The following is a 13,793-nucleotide window of genomic DNA, read 5'->3' as shown; positions in this document are numbered from 1 at the left end:
TTTTTTATGTTGTGTTGTATTTAGTATTAGCAACCCAAGTCAAAAACACCTCAAAAGTAATCCACTTGTCCCCCAAAACAAATGCCGCACTCAAAAAAAAAAAAAAAAAAAAGAAGAAAATGATATATTCAGAGTTATGATGGCCATGTATTCAGAGGCAAATTTAGAATTTTAGTAAGGAGAGAGAAAAAAAATAGCAGATTGGATTTAAATCTATTAACTAAATTAGAATTTAACTAATTTAAAAAAAATTAAATAACTTACAGTTCTAACTCTAATTACCTAATTTGTACAAATTTGAAAAATAAAAAAAGATATTGTCTTAATTTTTTTAATAGTGTTGTATGGACTGCCGCCTGATGGACTTTTTAGATATTAAGTTCCTTACTGAGTTCACCCCTGCATGTACTGGTTCAATTACTAAGGAAAAATATATAAAATAAAACTTTAGACTATGCAAAAATCAAAATCATTCATTTTTTATGTCCAACATGCTCGTGAAATATTCGAGTTTAAATCAAATTAACGCCTCAAATCTTTGTGAAATTCTCCAATTAATTCCATACTAATGCAGAGGATCCGAATCATAGAGCAATTTGACAGTGAATTCTCGCATTAGCAGCTACATGTCTCAAAATATCCAACAACAACAATCAAGCCTTTAGTCCCAAACGAGTTGGAGTAGGCTAGAAATGAAACCCAATCACAATCATACAGCTGTCACTCTTTTTTTTTGTATTTTATTTAGCTAGCTGTCACTCTTTTTTTCTTTTTCTTTTTACTTTGTAATAATTTATTGTGATTAATGATATGTCAGTTGGTAATTGCAAATTAACCTTACAAAAATTGTTCCTTAAAACATCAAAAGATTTAAGTTTCACATATGGTGAAAATAATGGTATAAATAGATATCCTAACGTGTTACAATAAACAAATTAATTTGTTTAAACTAAATAATCAGCATTTGATTTAGTGACAAAAGATAAATAAACAAATTAATTTGTTTAAACTAAATAATCAACATTTGATTTAGTGACAAAAGATAACGCCAAAACTAGTGAATTTCGTCTTCAAATCTGAACTATTTAAAATCATTTGAACGATTAGGATAAAGAAAAGTAGGTTCCTATTTTTCTAAGAGAACAATAACATATTTGATTCCCTCCACATGAGAAGTAACATGTTCAAAATTCAGATAACAAGCCTTTTATTAAACATTAAAATTTAAAAACTTAAACTTCCCTCTTTTATCCAAAAAAAAAAAACAATATAATAGTTCAAGCTAAATAATTTGAATTATAAATGGTAGCAATTGTGTGTAGGGCTGGCAAAAAAATCTGAGTTTCGTGATTCGATTCGGGTTTGATTCGAGTTTAATTCGATTCGAAATGGGTTCGAATTGAAACAAACCAAACCAGGTTCGGTTCGGAATTAATTCAAACCAAACTCAAACCTAGCCTGGTTCGATCGAAATAGGTTCGTGATTTTTTTGTGGTTCGAATTTCATAAAATCACCGGCCATCCATTTACCTGATGAAATTAAAATTCAAGATAGAGAGTCATAATTTAACTTAGCCGACACTCCCTCGCTCTCAAATCTCAATAACCTACTTATCTCTCCACCTCTCCCTAACTCACTCTCCCTCTAGCTCTAAAATCTAGCCGACGTTCTCGGCGACTGGCTGTCTCTCCGGCTGTCACTCCTCTCTCCTCTCTCTTCGGTCGTCTCTCATAGTTCATACCAGGAAAGCCGTCTCTGGTGTATTTTTTCATGAACAATTTTTCAACTTAAAAACACTTATTTCATAGTTCATACCAGTAAAAGGAAGCCATGTGAATTTTGTCCTGCGAGAAAAAATTAATGTATAAACTACCGGTATAACTAGGGCTGCTAAAAAATAATTTAGTTCGTGATTCGATTTGGGTTCGATTCGGAAAATGTGTAGTTCGCAATTAATTCGATTCGAAATGGGTTCGGTTCGAAACGAATCAATCCAGGTTCGGTTCGAAATTAATTCAAACCAAACTCAAACCTAAGGTAAGTTCGGTTCGGTTCGGTTCGTTGCCACCCCTAATTGTGTGTGCACTTGTCTACCCCCTTTATTCCGTAAAGTATAAAAGTAAAATTTGTAGAGGGGCAATTATGGGCACCATTAACAATTGGCCGACACAACTTTTGTTATTGATGTACGCTTCACTAGACTCCAGTCAATGCATTTTAATATTTTTTTTTCTTAGTTCTTTATTTTTTTTATTTTCCTTATTTTACACGAACAGCTATAATCCTATAAACGATAAACGTGTCTAAAGGTCAGCGTTATAATTATTAAACCTTATCAATAATGTAGTGCGTATGACGAATGAGATGCTTGAATCTTGTTTTTATTTTTATAAATTAAAATATTTTCAATTATGTTCCCTAAAAAATATGCTCTCTCTTATGGTTTTACAGTAATATGCATTAATTTTATTTTTTTCTATTATTATTCTCTTGGGCATAAAATCGTCACCTAGTCACAAATGCAGCATGCAATTAATGGTTACATAAAAAAAATTGTTAATACAATGAGAAAACAATAAAGAAGATAAAAAAGAAAAAGAAAAAATAGATAAAAATGATCAAAGAATTAGTTTTTGGTCTAGTGATAAATACACACGAGAGGTCAAGAATTTGGAACCCAAATCGATGGGAGAAATCAGAAATCTCTTGTTGTAATAACAATATGGAATTTAGATGTTTCATCTTCATCTTTCTTTTAAAAAAAATGACCATGCTGCATTGAAAAAATGTGGATTTGGCACCATCAAATATCAGAATTTTCATATTTTAAATTTAAAATCCAAACGTCTACCTAATCTCTTGATTTACTCTTTTTAGGAGGAATACATGAACAAAAATTTTATAATTTTTTGTTCAATATATACTAGATTAAGATGCTAAAATATAAATCGCCAAAATTAATCTATAACAATTAATTAGGTTCGTTCATTTTATTAAGGTATGGTTTTGTAAAAACGAACAAAAAAATTACAACGTGGAGGCATTCAATAAAAAAAATTAAAAAATTTGATGATATCATAAACCCTCCTCTTAAAATAAAATTCTTGTTTCAAAAGAAGAAGAAAAAAAAACTATACCAGAAAAAGAGATGTATTGTGATGGCCACTGATCCTTATCTTTTCTCAACCAAATCTTTCAATATAAAGTTTTTCCACAAAATCAACCAAGCAACATATACCAACTTGTTTATTTCAAACCGAACATAAATAACAAATATTAAAAACTAGAAGCAGATGCATATAATAGAGACATGTATAGTGCTCAAGGTCGTTTTCACAACTAAAGCATAGCAAAAAATTATGCCCCTAAATTAAGTCGATCTGATCTGTTAATTTACTCTTTTCTCCCTTATGAGAAATACTTGTACGTAAATTTTATATTTTTTTTGTTCATTTTATCTTTTCTCTTATATTATATTAAGCATGTAGATATTTTGATCCGCCAACAACTATGATTTAATTCATTAAATTTTAAACGGTTAAGATAAAAAAGTTTCTACAGTTGTGATTTTATGTAGAAATATATGGACATTTATTGTGTTGAAGTCTGTATTTAGTTCTCTGAATATTCACTACACTGATTTTCTCTTTACAATTTCTTCATATTAATGTTGTCATAAAAACAATTAATTGATAACATTTTTTTTCTTTTAATGTTATTGATTATAACAAATAAGAAAATAATTAACTCACTAAATATAAATTACCTTTCTATTTAACGGAGAGGTAAAGACAAAATATTAGTACTAGATTTAGAGACTAAAATTTAAAGTCATCAAAATTAATTTACAAAGGTTAATTAGACTAGTTCATTTTATAAACACATGATCTTTAAAAAAAAAAAAACTAAAAATTTACAAAATTTTACATGAAGACATCTTTATTAAAAAAAGAGCTTAAATGTTATAACCAATGCTTTCAATAGAAAGGTTTAACAAAATCTACCAAACAACATATACCAACTTGTTTATTTCAAAAAGGGAAAAAAAAAACAAATAATAAAAATAGAAAGAGATTCATATAATAGAGACATGTATAGTGCTCAAGGTCGTTTTCACAACTAAAGCAAAACCAAAAGTACCCTAAATTAAGTCAGACAAACGTTCACTTGTGCCGCGTCAACTTATCACAAATTCATGATACAAGTAGAAAAAGAGACCTCAAATGACAAGATAACTTTCGCATTTTATCCATCTATGTAGGGTTTGATTACCTTTTCTTTGAAAGTGAAATTACCTCTTCTTATCCCTTTGGTATCTCATTTAGATGTGGTGGTCGATTCTGCTTTGATTTTGCTGTCGCATTAATTCACTTTGGTGAAATTGTACAATTATTTTAATTTTAGATTTTAAAAAATTATATTGAAAATAAGATGGATCGTATTTTTTTCAATGAGACTGAACTAATAATTCGATTTTATTAGAACATTTTATGTGAAAAATCAATGTTCGGTCCTTTCAAAATCTAAACTATTGATTTTAATATTCTTTTTATTCAATTATTGAGAATCCTATAGCGTCTCTTCATCATAGAAAATCTAAAAATGACTTGAATTATCATTGATTCGGTCACAATAAAGAGTGCGAAATTCGCATGTCCTCTCTTCTCCTTCATTTTCTCTCTTCCACACGGACTCCCATTAGAAATGTATCCAAATGTGCTATTATTTTAAGAAAAAGAGTATCACCTTGCTCTCCCATTTTTCTCTCTATCTCTTTTTTCAAAAAAGGAGAGAGGAGAGAGGACAGAGAGATGAGAGATTAAGAGAAGAGCAGGAAATTGCAGAAATTTGAAAAGCAACCAATCTCATTCCATTGATGATAGACCAATAGAACCAAACTAAATAGTTTGATCATATTGATTTTTCACATTGTGTGATTGTTAATGTGGTAAGTTTTGAAAAATAGAAATAACAAATAATTAGATAGTTTAGTTCCTTACTTTCCATCTATTTATCCAGACAAAAAAGAAATCCACCTTCTTTTCAACAAAATATTTTTTTAATTTCTAAATTAAAAAAATGGAAGCTGTATGGTGGGGACCCGGAAGCACTTCCTGTTATGTTACATCTGTCAAAAGTTAATGTAATGGAGAGATTTGACTTTTGGATAGAATACAAATTTGCCCACTACTTTCTCCCCAAATCTGCCATTTATTCTCAATTCCCTTTTTATAAGAATAACATTCAAAACCAGTCTAAGTCAACTAAAATGGACAATTTTGTCTTAAAAAGTTACTCGATATTTATCGAATTATTTATTTTGATAAAGAAATAAAGTAATGAGGCCAGAAGCCAGAAGGCCTCTACAAAGCAGGCCTCGGCTTGTGTTAATTGCAGTCTTTCCGGTCCAATTCGAAGATTGGAGATTAGGTTTAGGCCTGCGAGTATGGAGTTGCATGTATATATTTATGAATTTTATGTTTTCATTTCATATTTTCAAATTATATAACTGACAATTTCATTTTCATATTTCATATCTTCTGTTTTTGGTTTAATGTTTGTGTGTTGTTTTTTTTTTATCTCTTTTTCTTTTGTCTTTGTTTTTCTCTTTTTACTTAGAGGTGACTGTTCTGAACTGGTTAATTTAATTCACAGTTTGGTTTGATTAAGAGTCTTCTCGGTTTATGGGTGATTGTCCTAGTTCGGTTAATTCAGTCTTTGATCTGATTTGAATTCAGTGCCTTCTTGGCTGTGATATGCGTACATAGCTTAGCCGCTGTCTTCTCGTCACCAAATCCCTCTGCTTGTTCGCTTAATCGGAGCTTAGTCGTTGTCTCGTGATTGGAGGAGGAGAGTGGTGGGAGGAAGAGACATCAAAGGAGGTTGCTTTCATGTCAGGATAGTCGGAGGGACTGCGATTTGCAGGGAGCGGGGAGGCATAGCAGGATGGAGGGAGACGAAGACGGAGAGAGAGAGAGAGAGAGAGAGAGAGTGGAGAAAGGACGAAGGGAAAATAAAATGATAGAAAAAATAATCCTGACTTATGCGAGTGGATAAGTAGTTATCTCTTAATGGATAAGATTGATTGAACTAGCTGTGGGACTAATTCGAGAATGATAATTTGAGGGAGCAGAATATTTCCTTGACGAGGACGACTATTGTTAATTCTTTCAGATTAAATTAATTAAAAAAAAGTCTGTACAACGCCTCTAGGTAGTTCCTACATAAAATGTCACAATATAGTGCACAAAATTACTATCACAACACAGAATAATCTTATAAAATTCCTCATGAGGCATAGCGCGATCATTATAACTCTTGTTGCTGTTATTCCTTTTTATTTGGTCTTCTTGTGTGTATATTGTGGGTGGGACAAAATAGACCGTGCTAAAAACCAACTATCAAGAGGACAAGTTTTTTTTTTTTTTTTGAAATCTTGCCAGAGGCTAGCAAGTGTTGCATTAGATTAATAACAGTTTGCTTACAACTATATCGGCCATTTTTATTAATAACCCAAAAAAAAAAGTTTTTTACAAAAGTAACCCCAAAATCTGAATTTTTCCAAATATAACCAAACCGCCAGGCATGCTGGCGGTCTAGTAGGGACCAGATCGCCAGCGTTTTGGGCGGTCCGATTTTTTTTTTTTTTTTTTTTTTTTTTTAAGAGATCTGATTTTTTTTCTTAATATTTTTATTTTTGAAGTTTTAGTTTTTTTTTGCTTAGAGTATTTGTCAAAAAATAACGTCATTTAGAGAGAACCCCTGAGCATCCGAAGCATCAGACTTAAAAACAGAAAATACATAAAATGGGCAAAAAGTGACGCAACCCTAAAAACATAAAAGACATAAAAAAAAAACATAAAATACATAAAAAAAAAACATAAAAGACCCTAAAAACTCTAAAATTATAAAGAAAGGTCCAAAAGTCCATGAAGGAAGACTCGGATCGCGAATCTGAGCCCGAAAATGGGCAAAACGAATCTATAGATTCGTTTTTGATCCGGTTTTGGGCTGTGGAGTTCCTGTCAAAATTTCAGCCCGATCCGACGGACGGATCAAAAGTTACGCCCCTTTTCGTGAAGCATGCGCAGGATATTGCATCACATCTTCTGGTTTTGGTTTGAGAAGATCAGATCGGAGAGAAGCGTGAAGCGAAGTGAATGCTATGTTTTAAACCCTAGGCGTGCGTTTGAAAGAGGTGCGCGGGACTTAAAATGAAATTTTTTTAGCTTTAGTGTCGGCTGTTTATAAATAGGCGACACTAATAACTGAGAATTTTTTTTAGCTTTAGTGTCGGCTGTTTATAGATAATTCTTGAATAATCTCTTAGGCTTTTAACTAAACAAAATACCGATCGTTGTACTAAAATTTAAACTGCATTTTTGAGGCACTAAACGATGTTTTTTTTTTAATTCTGATGCTTCGGATGCTCAGGGGTTCTCCCTAAATGACGTTATTTTTTGGCAAATACTCTAAGCAAAAAAAACTAAAACTTCACAAATGAAAATATTAAGAAAAAAAATCAGATCTCTCTCTCTCTAATAAAAAAAAATAAAAAAATAAAAAAAAAAAAAAAAAAAAAAAACGGACCGCCCAGGTTCCTGGCGGTCTGGTAAGGAACTGGACCGCCAGCATCCCTGGCGGTTTGGTTATATTTGGAAAAACTCAGATTTTGAGGTTACTTTTGTAAAAAACTTTTTTTTTTGGGTTATTAATAAAAATGGCCGCAACTATATATACGGCTAAAAGAATACAAAGCCCTGGCGCTTCATTTCTATACATACGACATCAAAGAGGACAAGTTTCAAAGGGTAATTATATGGAGCAGTCTTAGCCATGTGTTTCATCATTTAACAACCTGATTTAACCATAATTAATTCTCGTTTCTTTTGCGGATAACGATTTGTTTTATCCTAATCAGCACGATACAGAAAGTTGATTAGGTAAAATATTTAACAATATTGTTTTGAATATATATGATGCCTAAGTTTGACTACAAATTTGAAGGTATTAACATATGTAAATAATTGAGAAGTGAGAACCGGCTTTGGTCTATTGGCAAAGGCAATACTTTTTATATATATGAGATATTGCATATTCAAAACCTGATAGAAAAATCTCTTGTAAATATTAAATAGTTTGGTGGCTTCACATCTAACATTTAAAATAATTAGAATGAACAATAATTATATACAAAGGTGGCTAATAATTGGGAAATTATTTAGTATCATCTTCTTTTAGTATTTTATACGACTATTAAACCTTGAGAGTAATATTTTTATTATCGTCTGAAAAAAATAATCAATTTCTTGCAAATGCATTTTCGATGTGCACAAATTAATATTATTGATACTCCAGAAATGTGAACCATTTAAAATATGCGTGTGCGAGTTTTGATGCTTACAGAAATGTGAACTCTATATAAATTAAAAATTTGTGTTAATGAAGAATGAACTCTATATAAATTGAGAATTTAAATTAATTAAGTACAAAGTTTCAATACAAACCTGAATTTCGTACATATAATTCACATTTCTTGTGCATCAAAATTTGTGTGCGTGCATAACTTCCCATGAGAACTTATGTATGTGCATCAAACACCGCGCTATGGAGAGATGGACAGTTTTCTGTTGGCAATAATAAGCCTGTATCTAAAGTTACAAGTTACAAGTTACAACTGAGACTCTGGTGCACCCGAATGTTTGACATGGTTGTAATTTCGTTTCTTAGAAAATATGCATAAATCAGTAAATGAAAAGAAAGGAATTTTAAAGGAAAAAATAACATAAACCTAAAGATTGACAATCAATTTACAGTTTAAAAAAAAAAAAAATGATTCACCGACAAGTGATCGCCCCTTAATATATATAATGGATCGGTCTCAATTTGGAACCACTCAACATTGCAATTTTATTTCCTTTTTAATATATAGAGGATACATATAAAAAGGACAAAAAATTAAACTTGCACATTTTGCAAAGACCAATCAGCAAACCAAAAATAAAAAGAAAAAAGAAAACAAGATACTGCAAGCATCATATTTAAAAGAAAAGAAAAAGAAAGCAAATGACACTTCAAAGGACGTTCACTGCCAAACCCGTCCGAACCGAGTGGGCCCCATCTGACCAAGTAACAGATCGATAATTGTAACCCTCGGGTGCACCAGAGTCACTGAAGCTGATCTGATAAGAAGCCTTCAGCCATCTCTTACAATAAACCAACTTCTCAGGCGAAATATTAATCGAAACTCCTTCAGGCACTTCGATATATGGTTACACCATAAGTACTGTTATGTGGGCCCACATTTGTCAGAGTCCGGGAGACAGTCACCGGCTTCTTCTTGCTGAGTCTCGGGATGGAGATGGAGGGATAGTTGATGGTTGAAATGAGATCAGGGGACGGGCCCGCGGAGGAGCAAGAGAAATTGGTGCCGGAGACTTTACGTATGATTTTCTCCTTGTACCCATGGTAGCAGAGAAATTGGAGGTAATCTTGTGGTGTTGTTTTGTAAACTAGGCCCGGACTGAGGGCTCGTAGCAGGCTTATTTCACCGGCACCCATGTCATGGTAATTTGCATTGGCACCTAAACTGGTTGTCAGTGGCTTTCCAATATTGTTGTTAGTCAAAGCTGCAAAAAAAAAATGTTCATTATAAAATTTCTATTCAAGGATGAAACTTGGTAATTTTAGTCCTTACAAAAATACAAAAGGAAAAAAAAAAAAATTGTCGAGTACCAGACTAACAGTATTATAGTCCAAAAATAATTTTTTTTTTTCTGAACGTAGTTACTTAATTTGTCTTGAGAAATGTACCAGTGGTCATGAGGGCAGATCTAATTATAGATGGGGACCATGCCCTGTGTACTGATTTGAGGAAAGCAGCAGATCCCGCAACACGAGGGCAAGCCATGGAGGTTCCCGAACGGATTGAAAATTTCGAAGGTTTCTTAATTTCCAGGTTCGGTGTGGGTACTGTGACCCTCAGAATCCCTTGGTGATTCTGTTTGGTTCGAGTAGAATCTTGCTCCAGTTAGCTTCCTACAGTTTGGATTTACATGATCTGTCAATCTCCAATTTAACCAGTCGGACCAAAATGTCTTCTACAGTATACCCAAAATTGTTTATCGATGATATATATTTCAAACTAGTTTACATGATCTGTCATATACTTTTTAAACTAATTTGCAATTACAAGTAACTAACTTGTACGTTGGTGTTGAGAAATTATATATAGTATCATTATGAACTTACTTCCAAAGAGTGAGGCAGTACTATGGATCCATATCTTCGTTTTAAAAGTTCAAACAGTCGATTCGAATCGCTCAAGATAATCATCCTATGAAAATATACTTGGAGACCAAATTTTACATTTTTTATAATTTTTGCTATTTTTCGAGATAGGTGGAAAATCACATGATCTAAAGATTCTGACCCATCTGAAAGTAGTGATTTTCTCCCTCTCTAAAAAAATAATAAAAAAAATCTTAAAAAATATAGAAATTTGATATGCAAGTATATTTTCATGTGGAGATCATGTTGACGGTCTAGATCAACTGTTTGTACTTTGAAAGGACATATAGATCCATAATATACGGACCAATGTGCACATTGCAAAGTACCATAACTTCACTCTACTTTCAAATGTGTACAATTTTAGAACCTTCACTATCTAGCATTAGTGAGAAAAAGAAGTTCAACTAAGAAAGTTTTTAAAAAAAAATAAAATAATAACGTTGTTACATGTTTCAGTAGGATACACACAAAAACGGGAATAAATCTGCTGCGATCCGAATTAGATGAAGATTACCTTGAAATTTCTGCCTTTTCAAATCTAACCATTCAATTTTTTCTGTGCACGCATCTCGAAATAGCTAGTTTGTCTGTGCACGCATCTCGAAATAGCTAGTTTGTCTGTGCACGCATCTCAAAACAAATCGACAGTTAGATTTGGAAAAGCAAGGATTTCAGGGTACTGTTAATCTATTTCGGATCGGAGCAGATTTATTCCCCACAAAAACAACTAAGAAATGTGTCCTGTTGCATTCCTTTTTTTTAAAACCAGATGCTTCCATGCACACTCCTTTCCACCTAGAAGGAACCTCTTTCATTCCTACATCGCTAAAGCTAGGCGACTCTGGCCAAATTCCTGAAATGTTAGGATTTGTCAGATTTCTGTCAATATGCGTTCCATATACATTCAATTTTAGAGAGGGGTCATAAAAGGACATGAACTGCCTGTATCTGTGACGACATTAATATAATGATAAATGTTAGAGAGAGGTCATAAAAAGACATATGGAGTGCCTGTATCTATGATGCCAACTATGACATCACTAGAAGCTCTCTTGGTTAGTCTCTCCGACCGAAGACCAGACTCCGAATTCAAGAAATCCCATGATCGAGTTGTGTGCAACTCGGTCTGGAAAAACAGATATGACCTCCTCATTCCCTGACATTCACAAAATAAACAAAAATACAAACAAATAAATAAATATACTTACGAAATAGGTCTAGCATGGGCACCATTGCCAGGGCATACTTTAGTATGGTACAGTACATGCATGTACTGGTGCCAGTCTGAATTGGGCAGGTGGAGTACTACTATAGCAGCTTAAATTTCATTTTATTCAGTAGTTGTTACATATGATGCTGAATTGCTTCTTGATGCCGTTGTAAGCAAGTTTCTGGTATATTTGGGACTGTACCAGTGGCAGATTTTTTTTAATTTAAATTTGTCTTATTGTATTCTTTTCCTAATACAATTCCCAACAATATTATTACAATGTATATTAAACAAAAAATATATAGGGTATGTAATAATAAACAAACCAGTTAATAAGGCAGCTTCTTTCTCAGTAAGCAAGGCAGAGAAACCGACGAAGGCGTGATGATAGCTTTGGGTCAGAGACACCCTTTCTTGCTCCTCACTGTAATGCAAAAGACACGTTACATCAACTTGGTCTCACATTAACATTTGTTACATCCAAAAGTTGAAAAAGAAAAATGAAAACTATACTAAGGACAAGTAAATGCCTTGGAATAATTGATGACAGTTTTTGCAAATGGGATGCTTGTAGTACTTCTGGTGTCTTATCCTCAGATGCATCCCCCAAGTAGACCACATATGACTGAAAAGGAGAATGTCAAATTGTTAAGTTACATGTGGTGCCATTTTAAAAACTATAAAGTACACGACCAATGTTACCTCAACTTTGGTATCTGGAGTAGCAAAACATATATTGGAAACCAGTAAGAAGGTGATGATAAACTTCAATAGTTTGTCCATGGTTGGAATGGAAGCATAGAGAGTGCAACCAGTAGAGCTTTAATAACAAGGGTAACATGGCATAATTTGTAAACAAATTCTTAAGCATATAACATGTTTACCTTTTTCTGCTTAGATCAATCAAGCTTTTGAATTTTTAATGGCTTGCTGATTCATCTTCTGTCGCTTCTTTCGTTTTAAGATATGTTGGAAGCAGACTACACTTTAAATGTAGAAAAAAAAAATGAAACATGCGTTTCCATTTTTTTTTTTTTTAGGGTTAGTGGAAGATCTTTTTTTAAAAAAAAAAAATATTTACTAGCTTGTCGCATAGCCCAAAGTATACATACAGCTCATGATCAATTGTCTCAACCTCTATTCACATTTCCAATAATAATGCCCATTATATATGCAACAAAAGATTGGAAATCGATGACTGATTGAATTAGCAATGTCCTTCAATTATCTTTTTTCTTTCTAGTTTAGTTGGCACAAAGGGGTTAGTGCCTCATTGGTCACATGTCAGAGCTTGCTTGATATAGAGTATTGGAACGAATTCATATCCTCTGCATTAACTCAAACTTCAGAATGAATGGACCGTCTGATCCGTATTGGCACAAATATTAAAGGGGCCTCGTACATTCTACTTTGGATCGGATTGGCTTGGATTTTGATCAGACAGCCGAGATGCATTAACTCAAAATTTGAGTTTTTTTTTTTTTTGAAGAAAATCAGGCAGCAGAGGCTGCCATATTACTCAAAATTTGAGTTAATGCAGAGAATACGGATTCGATTGGAACAACGTGTTTTTCTCCTCCGCATTCTTTTTATTGGAACTCAATTACTCAAAAGAGGATCCCTTTATACTTAATAAGAAGAATATATATAGAATCACCATTTTTAACAAAAGTGCAATATTTGGTAAAATTTAACATATTAAATTATATCTAAAAGGTACTACATAAAAATCTAAATTTGGAAAAAAATAATAATATAAAATTCAGTTAGTGGTTTGTTATTTGTTTCATTATATTTAATTTAGGGTAATTATATATTTCCCGTCTAATCTTTCCTTATTTCTTCCTTTAACTAACTGGCTTTTCTTAATTTCTAGCTATAATTATCAATTCTAATTAACTACCTGGTGATCCCTACAAATTAATTAGCAGATTTTATCTCCCTTTACTTTCTCCAATACGTACTCTCTAACAAATGCAAATTTTTAACGAACACTCAAAATCACTCTCTCGTCTCCACCAGCCAGAGTGGTCAAGCGACACAGATTCGCGTCGAGGCCCATACCTTTCTACGTGGGAGCTGGGAGGAGCAGAATTGTGTTTGTGGCCCTGTGGACATTGGTGTTATATAGCCATTCAAAATAACTAGATCCGAAGAGGAAGAAAATGAAGATAAAAAAAATATGTGTCGCAATCTTCATTTACGTAAATATATACCAAGGAACATACAGCATAATTAGAAAAGAAAAAACTCGATCAAGGAACTTGAACTGTTGCGCCTTTACTTTTA

The 13,793-nt window shown here is 32.7% G+C and overlaps 1 pseudogene; it reads right to left on the bottom strand.

Annotated features, from left to right (window-relative positions):
- Nucleotides 1-9,075: 9,075 nt before the first annotated feature.
- Nucleotides 9,076-12,301, bottom strand: LOC144546604 (CO(2)-response secreted protease-like; annotated as a pseudogene).
- Between the last annotated feature and the right edge of the window lie 1,492 nt (nt 12,302-13,793).

Source organism: Carex rostrata, chromosome 30 (assembly GCF_964058835.1).
Source record: "Carex rostrata chromosome 30, lpCarRost1.2, whole genome shotgun sequence".
NCBI lineage: Eukaryota > Viridiplantae > Streptophyta > Magnoliopsida > Poales > Cyperaceae > Carex > Carex rostrata.
The sequence above is the reverse complement of the archived record's forward strand: the minus strand, read 5'-3'. Positions and strand labels throughout refer to the sequence as shown.